General features: G+C 36.5%; 1 protein-coding gene and 1 long non-coding RNA gene across 2 annotated transcripts in view; one reads left to right on the top strand and one right to left on the bottom strand.

The window, feature by feature from the left end:
- The window catches only part of LOC127502893 (uncharacterized), a 73,491-nt gene that overhangs the window by 13,946 nt on the left and 43,450 nt on the right, over positions 1 to 16,095 (bottom strand). The window lies entirely within an intron of this gene.
- Positions 9,640 to 16,095, top strand: part of tmem121ab (transmembrane protein 121Ab) — a 46,580-nt gene continuing 40,124 nt past the window's right edge. The window contains exon 1 of the mRNA XM_051876332.1: positions 9,640 to 9,950. The gene's annotated coding sequence lies outside the window, so the exon portion shown is untranslated. The remainder of the gene's footprint in view (positions 9,951 to 16,095) is intronic.

Below are 16,095 nucleotides of genomic sequence, written 5' to 3'. Positions count from 1 at the left end.
AAATGCAAATTACTTGCTCTTAGAAGTATAAAAACATGAAAAAAGCATGCAAAACAATTAAAAGTGAGATGCTTTTGTTTATACTGTACCTTGTTTTTAAGAATTTACATTCCAAGGTCGTTTCATTACTCATTCATTAAAATGGCTAAAATAAAACATAAAAAACTTGCTGTCTAGTTTTAAGATGCATTAATATTTAAACAGCTAGATATTTATGCCAGTCTCAAGCGTTCCTGCCAAGTCACTTACATAATGCTTACATTATTGATATTTTTTCTTGGTTTTAGGCATATCTAACTAGAAAGGTCTGGGTTCTTATTTAGTTTTTATTCAGCAAGGATGCATTAAAAGGTAAAACTTTAGTTTAGGGTCCAATTCTTACTATGAACTAGTTGCTTATTAGCATGCATATTACTATTAGCTGTTTATTAATACTTATAAAGCACATATTAGCCTTATTCTGCATGACAATATTCTACATCACATAATCCTACCCAATACCTAAACTTAAACTACCTTACTATTAATAAGCAGTAATTAGGGGTTTATTGAGGGAAAAGTCATAGTTAATAGTACGAATTTGACCCTAAACTAAAGTGTGACCTGTTAAATTGATCAAAAGTGACATTTATAATGCTACAAAATCTTTCTATTTCAAACAAATGCTGTTCTTTTGAACTTTCTATTGATCAAAAAAAATCCTGCAAAAAAGTTATCACAGTTTCCACAAAAATATGAAGCAGCACAACTGTTTTCAACATTGATAATAATCAGAAATGTTTCTTGAGCAGCAAATCATCATATTAGAATGATTTCTGAAGGATCATGTGACACTGAAGACTGGAGTAATGATGCTGAAAATTCAGCTTTGATCACAGGAATAAATTACATTTTACAATATATTCACATATTCTTTTAAATTGTAAAAATATTTCACAATTTTACTGTATTTTTAATCAAATAAATGCAGCATTGGTGAGCAGAAGAGGCTTCTTTCAAAAACATTTAAATATTTTACCGACATCAAACTTTTGAAAGGTAGCATATATAAGTGTTTTTTGTTGTTTGTATATGAACATAAAGTGCAGCTTTATAGGTTCTATAAGCAAAGTCAACATCAAGCAGGCTGTGTACCTTCAAGGCTGCATGCACCAGTCGAGCAACTGCTACGAGATGAATGGGAATACAAACGGACAGCTCTCTCCAGGTATAACGGTGCCCTCTCAGCTCTAAATCAGCCCAACATCTGATCCCGGGCCTGCTTTTCCATCCCTCACTGCATTCTGCCAAGCAAACAAAACTGATCCGAGCGCTCAGTCATTCCTCAGACCGCGGCCACTAAATCACTCCGACTGATCCTGAGTCAGCGCTTGGGAGGATATGGAAACAAACAGCTGATCTCGGACCACCGCGAACAGAACAAATGGGAGCCATCCTTTATTTTTCTGTGAGCCGATAGATTCGCCCCTCCCGTTCCTGCCTGCAATTTATCCCCCAAAATTGGCGGAGCACAGAGGCGTTTATCTTGCCAGCACATGTACATAACAAATAAATTGATCCCATAAAACCGCAGACGCTAGATATGAAGAAGCCGGCACGTGGCAAGCCATTAAATTAGTGTACGACACTAAAGCGCCACAAAGGGGGGAAGCGAATCAACTAAATGAGGTGAAATTGAATGGATTTTACACCGCCGGATCAGGGCTTCGTCTGGAAAGAGGTCAGTGGGAATAGTTCACCCCAAAAGGAAAACTAGGTCATTATTTACTCATTAAAAACAGAATATGGGTTTGAATTGACAATTTCGTTTGTCTGACGAACTATTTGTTTAATCGCCAGGATGTTTTAATTTACAAGCACCATTCGCTGTCATTTAAAATATCTGAAGTGCCAGTATGTTCTATTTATTTCTTTTATTACAGCAAAATGTCTGCCAAAATATGGCGGCTTTGCTGATTCAAGGCAAAAGTCAAGGCTGGAACGGTCTGTGCACACCTGAGAGTGCCAGAGATGCTTTTAACACACTGTGACAAACACTCTCACACATTAACACACACACACACACAAACACACACACACATGGGGACACCAGAGCAGATCACCATCACTCATGATCTCGCTCGTTCCATCCGTTACTCCATTAACGCTGAGAGGGGGAAATATTATGATGGAGGGGGAGGGAAGGAAGGAAGACAGGTGAAAGATAGACACACAGACACCTACCTGTCCACATACACACACACGGCCCTTTGGATTATGTGGGTGGAGCGTGAATGGAGTGTTGTGATTTTGCCTGGAGAAAAGAGTTGGTGCCTCTGTCTGTTCTGATTTGCACCATCACAAGACTAGTGTTGCAGTCAAAACCACCTAAACCGAGACCAAGTCCAGTGTGTGTTGAGACCAAGACATGACCGAGACCAAGATCAAGACCAAGGCCATACCAGCAACCCCCTTAAATTCATCTAAAACATCAGCATTTACTGCCTTAGAAATGTTTTATATTCAATAAATACATTGCACTGCAGAGGTGGCACAGAATCTCCATCTAAATTGGTAAAATTACAACTACATAAATAATGTTGAGATTAAGTGGGGTCCTTGATAATGATTTCAATTTTTTTAACTTTAGTTAGTGTGTAATGTTGCTGTTTGAGCATAAACAACATCTGCAGAGTTACGATGCTCAAAGTTCAATGCAAAGAGAGATATTTTCTTTTAAAGAATTCTCTGTTTACGGACTACAACAAACGGCTGGTAGGGACTACAATGAGCTTCTTCCTGGGTTAGTGACATCACTAAGGACATCCAAAATTTACATAAACCCCACTCCTGAGAACACACAACAAAGGGGGTGAGGCCATGTTGGGCTGCTTTAGAGAAGAGGAAGAGTTGTTGTAGTAGAGTGTTGTTGACATGCTGGCATTTTACGCCGGACTGCTTCACAAACGAGGGTCAATTCAACGCTGGATTTGCACAAAAGATTAACATGACGGCACATGCTAGTCGATGAGTTGAATCAACTCCACAGAAACTACATAAATTTATCTACTAACCATTCAGAAACATCTAGTTTCATTCTAAAAGTTGTAACTTCTTCCTGAGTCTCTCCATCAGTGTCCGACTCCGGTTTGAACAATGTAAGGCTGAACACTTTCGTTATTTTGGCTGCGTGAGATTCTCCAGCTTTGTTGTTGTTGAGCAAACGAAGCGTGAGCTGTTAAAGCTCCGCCCTCTTCTGGAAAGGGGGCCGGGAGCAGCAGCTCATTTGCATTTAAAGGGACACACACAAAAAAGGTGTGTTTTTGCTCACACCCAAATAAGGGCAAATTTGACAAGCTATAATAAATGATCTGTGGGGTATTTTGAGCTGAAACTTCACAGACACATTCTGGAGACACCAGAGGCTTATATTACATCTTGTGAAAGAAGCATTATAGGTCCCCTTTAATGTTTAAAAAATAAAATTCAGTTTTTTGAACGTTTATGTAAAATCAATGTCACAGTTGCTATCATGCTCATTTGTGAAAACAGCTCTCTTTCTCTTAAGTGATATTGCTTAATTATTTATTTTATATATGTTATAATAATAAAAATCAAGATTTCATACAAGTACTTTTTTGCAATCATATCTTGAATTTTGTGGACATTTGTATTCATTTTGGTGACATTTGTGACACAATGCTTCTTTGATTTCTGAGCCGCCACAACAGTGACAAAAGAAATCAAATTAGAAATAAGTTATTGATTGCCTTTGAAGCAGGACATTTTACATTCAGTTACATTAATGATGTTAACAAATAAATCAGACAATGCATCTGCAATTTAGTGATATTCCTGCAGTTGTGCACTGTAAAAAATGAATGTGATTTTAACGGTAAAATATTGTAAAAACGCTAAATGTAAATAGGTTAACAGTAAGTTCCCGTATTATATACAGGAAAAAAACTGTAAAAGCTCTAACCAGACATTTATGCAATTTTCACAGTAAAATGCTGTAAATTTTACAATTTACATACGTAAAAAAAACAAAATCAATGTATAATTTACAGTCAAAATCTGTAAACTGATGTTCCCACAATTCCCTGTGTGACACTCCACATTTGAAAGTATTTTGTTTAAATAATCATGTTTCTTAATAGTTTTTGTTATCAGTTATGTACATTAGGGTTTTATGTTACATCTTCTGTTGTTTAATGAATGTTTATTGCATTATTTAAGTATTGTGGGTTACCATGATGGTGTTTTGCGTTTGCATGAATGACTCTGTGTACCTTCTTATATTAGTCTATATTTCAGCTCGTGGAAAAGCTACTTGTGATGAACTCTGATTCTTCATGTGGCTTTCTCTTTTACCACCTGCATTATTATGGTGGTTGTCAGTATACAGGTGCTGGTCATATAATTAGAATATCATCAAAAAGTTGATTTATTTCACTAATTCCATTCAAAAAGTGAAACTTGTATATTATATTCATTCATTACACACAGACTGATATATTTCAAATGTTTATTTCTTTTAATTTTGATGATTATAACTGACAACTAAGGAAAATCCCAAATTCAGTATCTCAGAAAATTAGAATATTACTTAAGACCAATACAAAGAAAGGATTTTTAGAAATCTTGGCCAACTGAAAAGTATAAACATGAAAAGTATGAGCATGTACAGCACTCAATACTTAGTTGGGGCTCCTTTTGCCTGAATTACTGCAGCAATGCGGCGTGGCATGGATTCGATCAGTCTGTGGCACTGCTCAGGTGTTATAAGAGCCCAGGTTGCTCTAATAGTGGCCTTCAGCTCTTCTGCATTGTTGGGTCTGGCATATCGCATCTTCCTCTTCACAATACCCCATAGATTTTCTATGAGGTTAAGGTCAGGCGAGTTTGCTGGCCAATTAAGAACTGGGATACCATGGTCCTTAAACCTGGTACTGGTAGCTTTGGCACTGTGTGCAGGTGCCAAGTCCTGTTGGAAAATGAAATCTGCATCTCCATAAAGTTGGTCAGCAGCAGGAAGCATGAAGTGCTCTAAAACTTCCTGGTATACGGCTGCGTTGACCTTGGACCTCAGAAAACACAGTGGACCAACACCAGCAGATGACATGGCACCCCAAACCATCACTGACTGTGGAAACTTTACACTGGACCTCAAGCAACGTGGATTGTGTGCCTCTCCTCTCTTCCTCTAGACTCTGGGACCCTGATTTCCAAAGGAAATGCTAAATTTACTTTCATCAGAGAACATAACTTTGGACCACTCAGCAGCAGTCCAGTCCTTTTTGTCTTTAGCCCAGGCGAGACGCTTCTGACGCTGTCTGTTGTTCAAGAGTGGCTTGACACAAGGAATGCGACAGCTGAAACCCATGTCTTGCATACGTCTGTGCGTAGTGGTTCTTGAAGCACTGACTCCAGCTGCAGTCCACTCTTTGTGAAGCTCCCCCACATTTTTGAATGGGTTTTGTTTCACAATCCTCTCCAGGGTGCGGTTATCCCTATTGCTTGTACACTTTTTTCTACTACATCTTTTCTTTCCCTTCGCCTCTCTATTAATGTTCTTGGACACAGAGCTCTGTGAACAGCCAGCCTCTTTGCAATGACCTTTTGTGTCTTGCCCTCCTTGTGCAAGGTGTCAATGGTCGTCTTTTGGACAACTGTCAAGTCAGCAGTCTTCCCCATGATTGTGTAGCCTACAGAACTAGACTGAGAGATCATTTAAAGGCCTTTGCAGGTGTTTTGAGTTAATTAGCTGATTAGAGTGTGGCACCAGGTGTCTTCAATATTGAACCTTTTCACAATATTCTAATTTTCTGAGATACTGAATTTGGGATTTTCCTTAGTTGTCAGTTATAATCATCAAAATTAAAAGAAATAAACATTTGAAATATATCAGTCTGTGTGTAATGAATGAATATAATATACAAGTTTCACTTTTTGAATGGAATTAGTGAAATAAATCAACTTTTTGATGATATTCTAATTATATGACCAGCACCTGTATGTTAAAGGTAAAAAAACAGATTTTAGTAGTAGTGTGCATTGTTGAATTTATTGGTTTACATTCAAATTTTCTTAAAATACAGTTTTATACTGTAAAATGTACATTTTGTTCTGTAAATGTGTTTACAGTTTTTGTAAATGTGTTTACAGAATTTTTTTTACAGTTTGGTCTTGACCGGTCTTGAAATAAAATTCTCTTAAAGAGACAGTTCACCCAAAAATGAAAATGCTGTCATCATTTACTCACCCTCATGTTGTTCCAAACCTGTATGAATTTCTTTCTTCTGCTGATCACAAAAGAAGATATTTTTTAAGAATATGGTAACTAGACAGTTGATGGACCCCACTGACTTCCATAAATATCTTCTTCTGTGTTCATGCAACTTCAGTGAAATGGCCCAGTAAGAAAGAAATCATCTAGAAATCACCCAGAACATCATAGCAACCACATAATTTGTTAAAAGAAGCACCTTAACAATCATATCAGCAGCCCTAACATCACGGCAGCATATTTTGCACAGGTAAATACTGCTCACATTTCACTTTCTGCATTTCTGCAATTCATTGTGGTGCCATTAAAGGCACATAAATTATATGCTTCACTAGACCTTCAGGTTTTGATATTGAATAATATATATATATATATATATATATATATATATAGAACAATAGAATATAGAATATAAGAGCTACACACAAGTATGCACTAGTCAAACCAGCAATAACCTGTATAAACCAGCTCATCTCATCAGCAGCACTAAAGCCGTTCAGCAGGGTGACACATGGAGGAGGTTTAGGGCTTTGGGCGACATTCATCAGATCCAAATATTCAGGTGCATCTTTGAAATGGTAAAGAGGCTGTTTATAGATCAACACGTCTGAAAGACGCTGGCAGGAGAAAAGAGGGAACGCACAGGAACAGAGTGGGAAGAGAAAGAGAGAAACAGAACATGGATGAGGGGAGAACACAGAATAGGCACAAATAATATCTCTTTAAAATCTTTCTCCTAGAAAGCAATGAGAAGTTTGGCTGAATTCCTCAGTAATCTCACATTGTCTCCTTTAAAATGAGGTCTCAAACTGTGCTCTGATTAAGTCTATAATCTCAATATGAACTCACACATTTGTCACCAAATTCTCCCAAGATTTGAACTGCATCCGCATTCATTTTATAACTGTAAACTCTCACTCTTATGTTGGCTATTGACTCATTTATATGTGTTTTTATTGGAGTCGGGAACTGAGAACCGGTTCTTATTCAAAACTAAGTGCCACAAAGCAACACAAAGACAACAAAAATCTTTCTTTTGCAATGTTTTTGCTGGTTACGAGCAACAACAAACATTCAGCACAATCAGTCTAGTCCGATTCACAAATGACTCTTCAATGAATCAGTCGAAAAGATTCACAAATCAATCTTAAACTCACAAGTTCACTGTAAACCTTAACACTCAAAATAATCAATTGGTTTGAGTAAGACAAACTTAAATTAAACAAATTAGTTTGGTCAAATTAACTTTTATGAGCATTTAGAACTTTCTTTTTCTTTAAAGCTCACAGAACTGATACATTTTAAGTAAATTGCAACTGTTTTGAGTTTTATGAACTCATTTCTTTTCATTTTATTTAAATTGAGATTACATGGTAATTTTAAGTTAAATGTATGAATTAGTTAACTCAAATATTTCAATTTAAGAACAATTAAAATGTATGAGTACAAAATAAAAATCTGCCAGTTCTGCGTACTTAAACTTTGAATTTCTTTACTTAAACTTTTTGATGTAACTGATCGTCTCAAATTTTTTGCGTTTTGCCAACTTATTCGTGTTTACAGTGTTCATGTTTTTGACTTATGCTTGATTAAATCTGCAAGTGGCAAGAATCGTCAAAAAAGAATCAAGAGTCAAGAATCAAAAAGAATCGTTTAGGAACCAAAATTCTTTAGAAACAAAATCATTAAATTCCTTATGATTCCTATCTCAAATTTTTATTTCTCCTAAATTTTAGGAGAAACACTGAAAGTAGAAACTTCAATATAAACCACCATTTAATCTCCTGAGCCACAAAATAGCAATATCTGAGCAAGAGGAAAGACAAGCGAAAAGAGGAACGAGAGTAGACAGTGAAAAAGAAGAGAGATGACAGGAAAGATGGATGAAGAAATACAGTCAAATGGCCAGAAAGTACAGATAATAACACCACAAACTGTCTGTGTTTGTACAGATCGTGACAATGACAGTCTCTCTGACCAGAGGAGATAAACAAGTGTGTGAGAAAGAGAATGTGACAGCTGAAAACACATTTCAGACTGCACATCTGTCTTGCTGTCATAATACTAAAATATGAATAAATCATTAAAACATTTGCAGTGCCTCCTCTTCTAATAATAGTTTCTTTCGAAATGTTTCTTCGTTCTGCATTCTGTTCTGGGTTCGTCCTGAAACTGAAGACACACGGAGAACAGCATGAACTCACGCCACATCAGCAAACTACTGTCTCTCACGCAGGGATCTTTGGCTTGAAGCGGCACATTCTGGCACACACTCTAGATCATCATGCATACAGAAAATGTGCATACTATTCACTGTATACTTATTGCACAAATAGTAAGAGTATATGATAGCATGCTATTTCTAAACAAAGAAATCTGAGATGTTTAGTGTAAACTTAATTATGCACATTAACATAATTAAGAAATGACTGCCCAGCTAACACCTCTGTATAAACTATAACCCAGAAAGAAAATCAAAATGACACTGTTTGTCTAAATAGCAGTCCTGGAGAGACCAGCCAGATATATGCATGAAGTCAATATCAGCGCTGGGTTGACTGTTTTGCTTTCCTCTAAATATTTCATGTTCATAACCAGCTCAATCTCCACAATCTGAATCAACCTATTAAACTATTTATTTTTCATGAAGCGCCGCTGTGCATTTGCTATTCAGATCAATTACAGACAACAGAAGATATGCTCTTCATTTAATTTTTTTTTTATAATTTTCATATATAATATAATTAATATAATAATATAACATAACATAATATGATATCATATATTATAATATAATATAATAATGTAATATAATATAATATAATATAATATAATATAAAATATAATATAATATAAGCCACTCACATGCATCACAGTAATTTTATGGGTAACAAGTGTAGAAAAATGCTTTTTATAAAATGATTAAATGTATTTATTATATTATTAATATTAGTAATTCATTATTATTATTATTTATATTATTTTTCTTTATTTATTTTATTTATATGTATTCATTTTAATCATCACTTATATTAACAATGTATATAAGCATATACTATGAAATATTTAATATTTTATTTTGAGAATACACCTTGTTTAATCACCTTGTTTGTACCATTTTATTTGTATTTTATATATAATAATTTGAACTTCCTTTTTTTTCCCTTTTTTTTTGAAATACAAATGTTCTGGATTCATCGGTTTCATCATGTCAATAAAACACTAAATTGAATTGAAATAGAGAGAGAGAGACAGAAAGGAAGGGAGAGAGAGAAAGAAGTGGGGAGGGACAGAAAAAAAAATGTGTGTGTGTGTGTGAGAGAGAGAGAGAGAGAGAGAGAGAGAGAGAGAGAGAGAGAGAGAGAGAGAGAGAGAGCGAGAGCGCGCAAGCATTCGGGAATGAGGTGAATTGCATCGTGATTTCATCCGAGCGCAGCTGCGAGACACACTGGAATCCAAACAGGCTTTTTTTTTTTTTTTAATTTGCAAACGTTTGTTTCCGAGGCTTTTCCTCTCAACATCATCCTCGTGCAATGCTTGAGTGTTTTCTGTCTCACTACATGAGTTGGATTTTAATACTGTGAAGCCTCATGGAATCAGATGCCGGACGGGTTTGGTCTCCTGCTGGATTAAAAGCATCATTCAGTCAGTTCAACACAGCGCACAGCAACTGAGCTCTGAGGTGAGATGACCAATGACAGCACTCATCTGTGTCTACAACCTCTCAGCCTTCATCAAATCATTCCACAGGACAAAAAACAGCAGTTTAACTAGTACAGTTTGTGATTGGCATATCACTGAACTAACTAAAAGTAAGAGTATACGACAGTGGCTCTCAACTGGTTTTGTTTCAGGACTCAGATTTTGCATTGAACATCAGATGACGAGCAAAAGTGTTTTGTTACTTCATACTGAAATAAATTTTAACCATGAAAATATATGCGAAAAATACCCAAAACACATGAACGCACACTGAGCCAAAAATTGCATTAAGTGACAAGTGACAGATGAATTTGCACCAAAATATCAGAGTTCAATTGGCCAATCACAAAAGATAATGCATTTATTTCCTTTTAACTGTTCTAATTGTGCACAATTGATTATATTTTATTATTTGCACTAACCATTTTTCCTGCTGTCCGTGACCCATCAGATCAGACCTGCATCCAACCAGTTGAGGTTCACCGGTATGAGAGAGGGCTGGTTTTACTCGTGTTTTGTGGTGTGTGGTCATTTCTGTCTGTAGACGCTGCAGTAGTTTGTTGCTTTCGGCTTCTTAAGTTTATTACACACACATACGCAGCGGCCCTGGAAGGCTCTCTGGGTACTTTATGATATTACGCAGCCCAGAGTTTGATTTATGAATCCTCAGTGCTGTGGAAACCACTGAGCCGGTGGTTCTCTTGGGAATGACCCTGTTCCCCAACCCGCCTTGTAAGTGGTATAAAGTTGCCTTTGAATACAATCTGTGATGGGGCTTGATTCTCTCAAGGAGTACGAGATACAGAGACCTTTGCTGGTTTATTTCAATAGGCATTTATAATGAGCAGGTTGACTGGAGGAGAGGTGTTTTCTCTTGGCATGACCTCATCTACAGTGTCCAAAAACACACACTATATGGCCAGTATTTGGACTCTCGTCTTTAACGAATGGGTTTGGCTATTTTAGTAATTCCAATGAAATCAAATCTTAATGCTACACCATGCAGTGACATTCTAGACTTTTCTTCCAATTTCATTGCAATAGTTTTGGGAGGATTCTTTACAATTAAGTTTTCTGACTATAGTGGGGATCAAGGCTTGACATTAACACCCGCCAACCGTTGAATTTTATATATAATATATACATTTTTCAATTTTAGTCTTTTAAAAAGGAATCTGAAATAATAACCCAAGTACAATGTAGCATCAAAAATATTGATTTTTCGATACATTTCGATACTGAAATATCTGAAACGCTTCCAATACTCATTTTCACAGAATAGATACACAATACCAGCTGCTCTTTCTCTCTCTCTCATCTCTCCAACAGCGAGTTGACACACAAACCCGCCTTGTTTCATTTGCTCCGGATGAATATTGTTGAATTTCGGCGTAGGATTGCGCATAATTTTACTCATTCCCACAGATTTTGTGCTCACACCCAAACTGCACGCACATAAAGCCGCCTCCCAGTACTAAATTGAGTTATTTTTCACTGCTTATTACACTTAAACAGTCAAATACACACAAACTAATGTCAAAATGCAGGTCTTGCGAGTATTCACGTGTAAACAGTCAGTTATGTTTTAAGTAAATGTAAGCAGTTGAGAAAGAAAACGCATGTGTAACAGTATAATAGATCCATGCATCAGGTCTTAAAGTGACAGCAGCCTAATATACCTGCTGCCAAATTATGAGATAATATTAAAAATATCTATATGGCAGTTTTTCCCCATAGTATTGATGTCAAAATTGTGGCCAGTGAAAATGCTGAGTGGCTAGTAACGTTGGAAAACCACTAGCCACAGTGGCTGGTGAGCAAAAAAATTTAATGGATGATCTTGACCAGCTTGCACAAACCCAGACCTGAATTGAACCCTTTCGGGATGAACTGGAACAGTGAGCAAGACCCTATAGATCACTCAACAACAGTCTGGCCTCACTGATGCTCTTGTGTCTTGTTGAACATTTAATTTCAAACACATTAACCCTTCCCTGTGCTGGTATAACATCTTCAACTCTTCTGGGAAGGTTTTCCACTAGATAATGAAACAGATAATGAAACAGCATCAATAGCTAGGTTTCAATCCACATATTTTCATGAAAATGTAAAAATTAGGTGTTTTCATCGTAGTTTATGCATGTCTTATTGAATGAAAGTATTAAAATATAAAATGTATAGTAAGATTAAAGAAATCTGAGATGTTCAGTGCAAACAAGAACGCAAGTATTACAATAACCCAGAAGGAATGGCTGTTTTGTTTTCCTCTAAATATTTCATATTCATAAACTAATTTCAAGTCATTTATTATATTTAGTAAGAGAGTCACAATGACTCCCCCAGTGGATACAGCTTTCATTTCCATTCTTATTTTGCATAATAGAAGTGAGGATTTTGTTCTCTCAGACACATGAGATGGAAATGCTGCTTTATTCGGAAATATTTTCTGTGATATTTAGATGGCTCCAAATCATCCCAAAGTTTTTCTCTGACACCAGAGTCAGTAAATCACTTTCATATAGACTTCACTTTGGGACACTGTCTTGCCGGTGTCATGAGAAATCGAATCCCTCCAGGATTAAACGAAAGTTATCGCGATTAATTATTGACTAGCTATAACCTATTTCACTACTGTATGATGTTTATTACATTAAGTGCACAAACAACATGCTTGAAAAATAAAATGAATGCATACGTATTGCATAATAACACAAACTGGAAACACAACCATGCCTAACAATATATATTTTTTTTTATAAGGATAAGGATTGTTGAAACGTAGTATGTTCTGTAAAAGTCCGCTGAACCTATGGGATCACTCAGGGTCCTAAAGGAGACCCGATTCCTGGGGGGACTCGATTTCTCACCACACCAGAATAGAAAGAGACCCTCGAAAAACAGTTGCTACAAAGCTGGAAGCAAGCACACAATTCTCTAGCATGACATTGTATGGTGAAGTATTAAGATTTTTCCCTCACAGAAATTACTAGAATAATCAAACCTATTATTTAGAAGGGGGCGTCCACATATTCAATCGTGGCTCACAAGCATATGGAGCTCCATCACACAGGTGCCATTATGAAAAACATGACTTGAATGCAAGTTAGTTTAGTTGGTCGATCATCTCGTCATGTCTCACTCACCAGAATGACTTCCCCTACTGCCGTAATAAAAACAAAAAAATTACTAAAATCAGCTGCAGGAAGAACAGACAGACCCTTTCCTCATCTCTGACTGGCACTGAAATTAAAATCAAATGGAAGTGGAATAAACTGAAAGATCTTTGCAAGATCGTTGCATTGTTTTGGAAATATTAAAAATCATTATTTTATATTTATCTGAGATAATGAGACGACTGTTTTGCACATAAAAACAAAAGCAATTTTTCCCCCCGAGGATGACTTTTCCGACTTTCCCAAATTGAAAGGAAATAAACTGTACAAATTGGTTCCAAGCCTGAATAGATGATTTTCTTGCAGCTTAGTTTAAATAGGTTTCGGACTGCTTTCTATGTAAGTGCTTCCTCTATTTATAGAGTCTGATGTGTGTGACAGATACATTCTGAATCTCTTTTATCAGCATTATTGACATTGGCGAGTCCCACTGGTGGTTTATCTAGAGCCCAATAATTGAATCGCTCTATTATGTGTTTGTTTATGGGACGCTCTCAGAGGAAAAGGCTTTTGTATGTTCAGATATGACACCCTGTGATAATACTGCTTGAATGGTAATGAATTCATCTCTAATATAAAAGGCTGAGAAATCAAAAATGATTGATGTTACACAATGATTCGAAACACACAGGTTGTGACCACAAATACTGACAAAATACTCAACACAGTCCAGTTAGAAACTACATTACATGCTGTTAAAGGATTAGTTCACTTCAGAATTCAAATTTCCTGATAATTTACTCACCTCCATGTCATCCAGGATGTTTATGTCTTTCTTTCTTCAGTCGAAATGAAATGAAGGTTTTTGAGGAAAACATTCCAGGATTTTTCTCCATATAGTGGACTTCAACGGCTACCAACAGGTTGAAGGTCCAAATGTCAGTTTCAGTGCAGCTTCAAAGAGCTCTACATGATCCCAGACGAGGAATAAGAGTCTTATCTAGAGAAACCATCTGTCATTTTCTAAGAAAATTTACATTTATATACTTTTTAACCACAAATGCTCGTCTTGCACTGCTCTGTGATGCGCCACGCATTACATAATCACGTTGGAAAGGTCACGTGTGAAGTAGGCGAAGGTACCGATCCAGTGTCTACAAAGCGAACATACAAAGACTACGTCAAATGGCCTTTACAAAAAAAAGGAAAAACAACGATGTAGGACGATTTTGAAGTTGGAGGCGAAAATGAGATGGAGTTTTTTCGCCCTACTGCGGTACTTCTGCCTACATCACGTGTGACCTTTCCAACGTGATTAAGTAATGTGTGGCACATCGCAGAGCAGTGCAAGACGAGCATTTGTGGTTAAAAAAGTAAAAAATGACCGATTGTTTCTCTAAATAAGACCCTTATTCCTCGTCTGGGATCGTGTAGAGCTCTTTGAAGCTGCACTGAAACTGACATTTGGACCTTCAACCCGTTGAACCCCAGTGAAGTCCACTATATGGAGAAAAATCCTGGAATGCTTTCCTCAAAATCCTTAATTTCTTTTCAACTGAAGAAAGAAAGACATAAACATCTTGGATGACATGGGGGGTGAGTGAATTATCAGGAAATTTACATTCTGAAGTGAACTAATCCTTTAATGCAACATATGTACATCATGCTGCTAATGCATCTAGCTCAAAAATTGATGAAAAAATCCTGCACATTGTTTTTGTTTTTTACTTGAGCAAAAGCCAAAAGATACATGGAGCCACAGAGACACTCATTTTATCTGATGGTACCAGACAGAAATGATCCCTATAGTGCTGTTTTACAGCAGTGGACCAAAATGGGTCACAACATACCAGTCACAGGAGGGTTTTGACCCATTTCAGTGGCGGACAGCAGGGGGAAAAAACAGTATTAAATGAAAACAGAACCATAGTTAAAATAGTAAAATAAATAAACAAATGTATCAACTTTTGAAAGGAAGAAAAACACTTCACATATCAGTTGATATGCCATGCGTTCAATCAAACTCTAGTCAAATTTCATAGATGTCCTGTATGAACATATTGTCAAAGGTAAAAGGTAAAAAAAGACCCTGGTCTACATTAAATACAAGTTTGAAGTGCCCTTATTATGCTTTTTCGAATATAACCTTTCATGCAGTGTGTATGCAGCTGTTTAATCATTTTGAATATCGTTGGGTCAATGCCATTCAGTGTAATATTAATGAAAATAAATGTTTGATTTTAAGGTGATGTTTGATTTCGATATTTTGTTTTCGTACTGTGCTGGGTTCCCACTTGGCGTGTAATGTAAAATCCTGAAGCAAAACCAGTGACTTACAGAAGCTGCAGTGGAATCAGCTGGCTAATGTGCAGAAGGCTTCATAATGGATTCCAATCTGGCAACATCCTCGTGCCTGTCACTGCCTGGGGTGAGTCCAGCGTGAGGCCGCTAATGGAACGGGCTCTTTTGATTAGCCTGCTCAAACAAGCTGGAAATGCTCTTCCCGTAGACCATCAATGTGGAAACCAGGCTGACCATGAGTCTGTATTGATAGAACAGATCTATACAGTACAGTGATTCCTCAGAGAGTCTTGCATTTGCTTTCTGAAACAATGTAGCGGCGTTTGTTCGATCAGTGAACTAAACTATGTAGAGTAGTGCCAAGCTACAGCATCACACCAAACTTAATTTAAAAATTAAATTTTGACTCCATTTCATGACCTTTACAAGCACTGCCAATGATGTTTATCATTTTGTGGGCATTAAAAAAATAAGTCAGATTGTATGCCACAACGTAGAAGGCATATCATGATATTCAGAGAATAATTATCACAATATATCAATGCTACACTGAAAAATACTGCAAGTTACTCTGTCAAATCAAGCCATGAGAGACATTACATGAGAGACAATGCAACAACAATATGATAAATGATGCCAATGTTCAATAAATTAAAATGATTAATGATCCCAATAAACATGTTCTGCCAAGTAATATAGTTCATTAGTTTT

Source organism: Ctenopharyngodon idella, chromosome 20 (genome assembly GCF_019924925.1).
Source record: "Ctenopharyngodon idella isolate HZGC_01 chromosome 20, HZGC01, whole genome shotgun sequence".
Classification (NCBI taxonomy): domain Eukaryota; kingdom Metazoa; phylum Chordata; class Actinopteri; order Cypriniformes; family Xenocyprididae; genus Ctenopharyngodon; species Ctenopharyngodon idella.
This window is presented reverse-complemented; position numbering and strand designations above follow the sequence as displayed.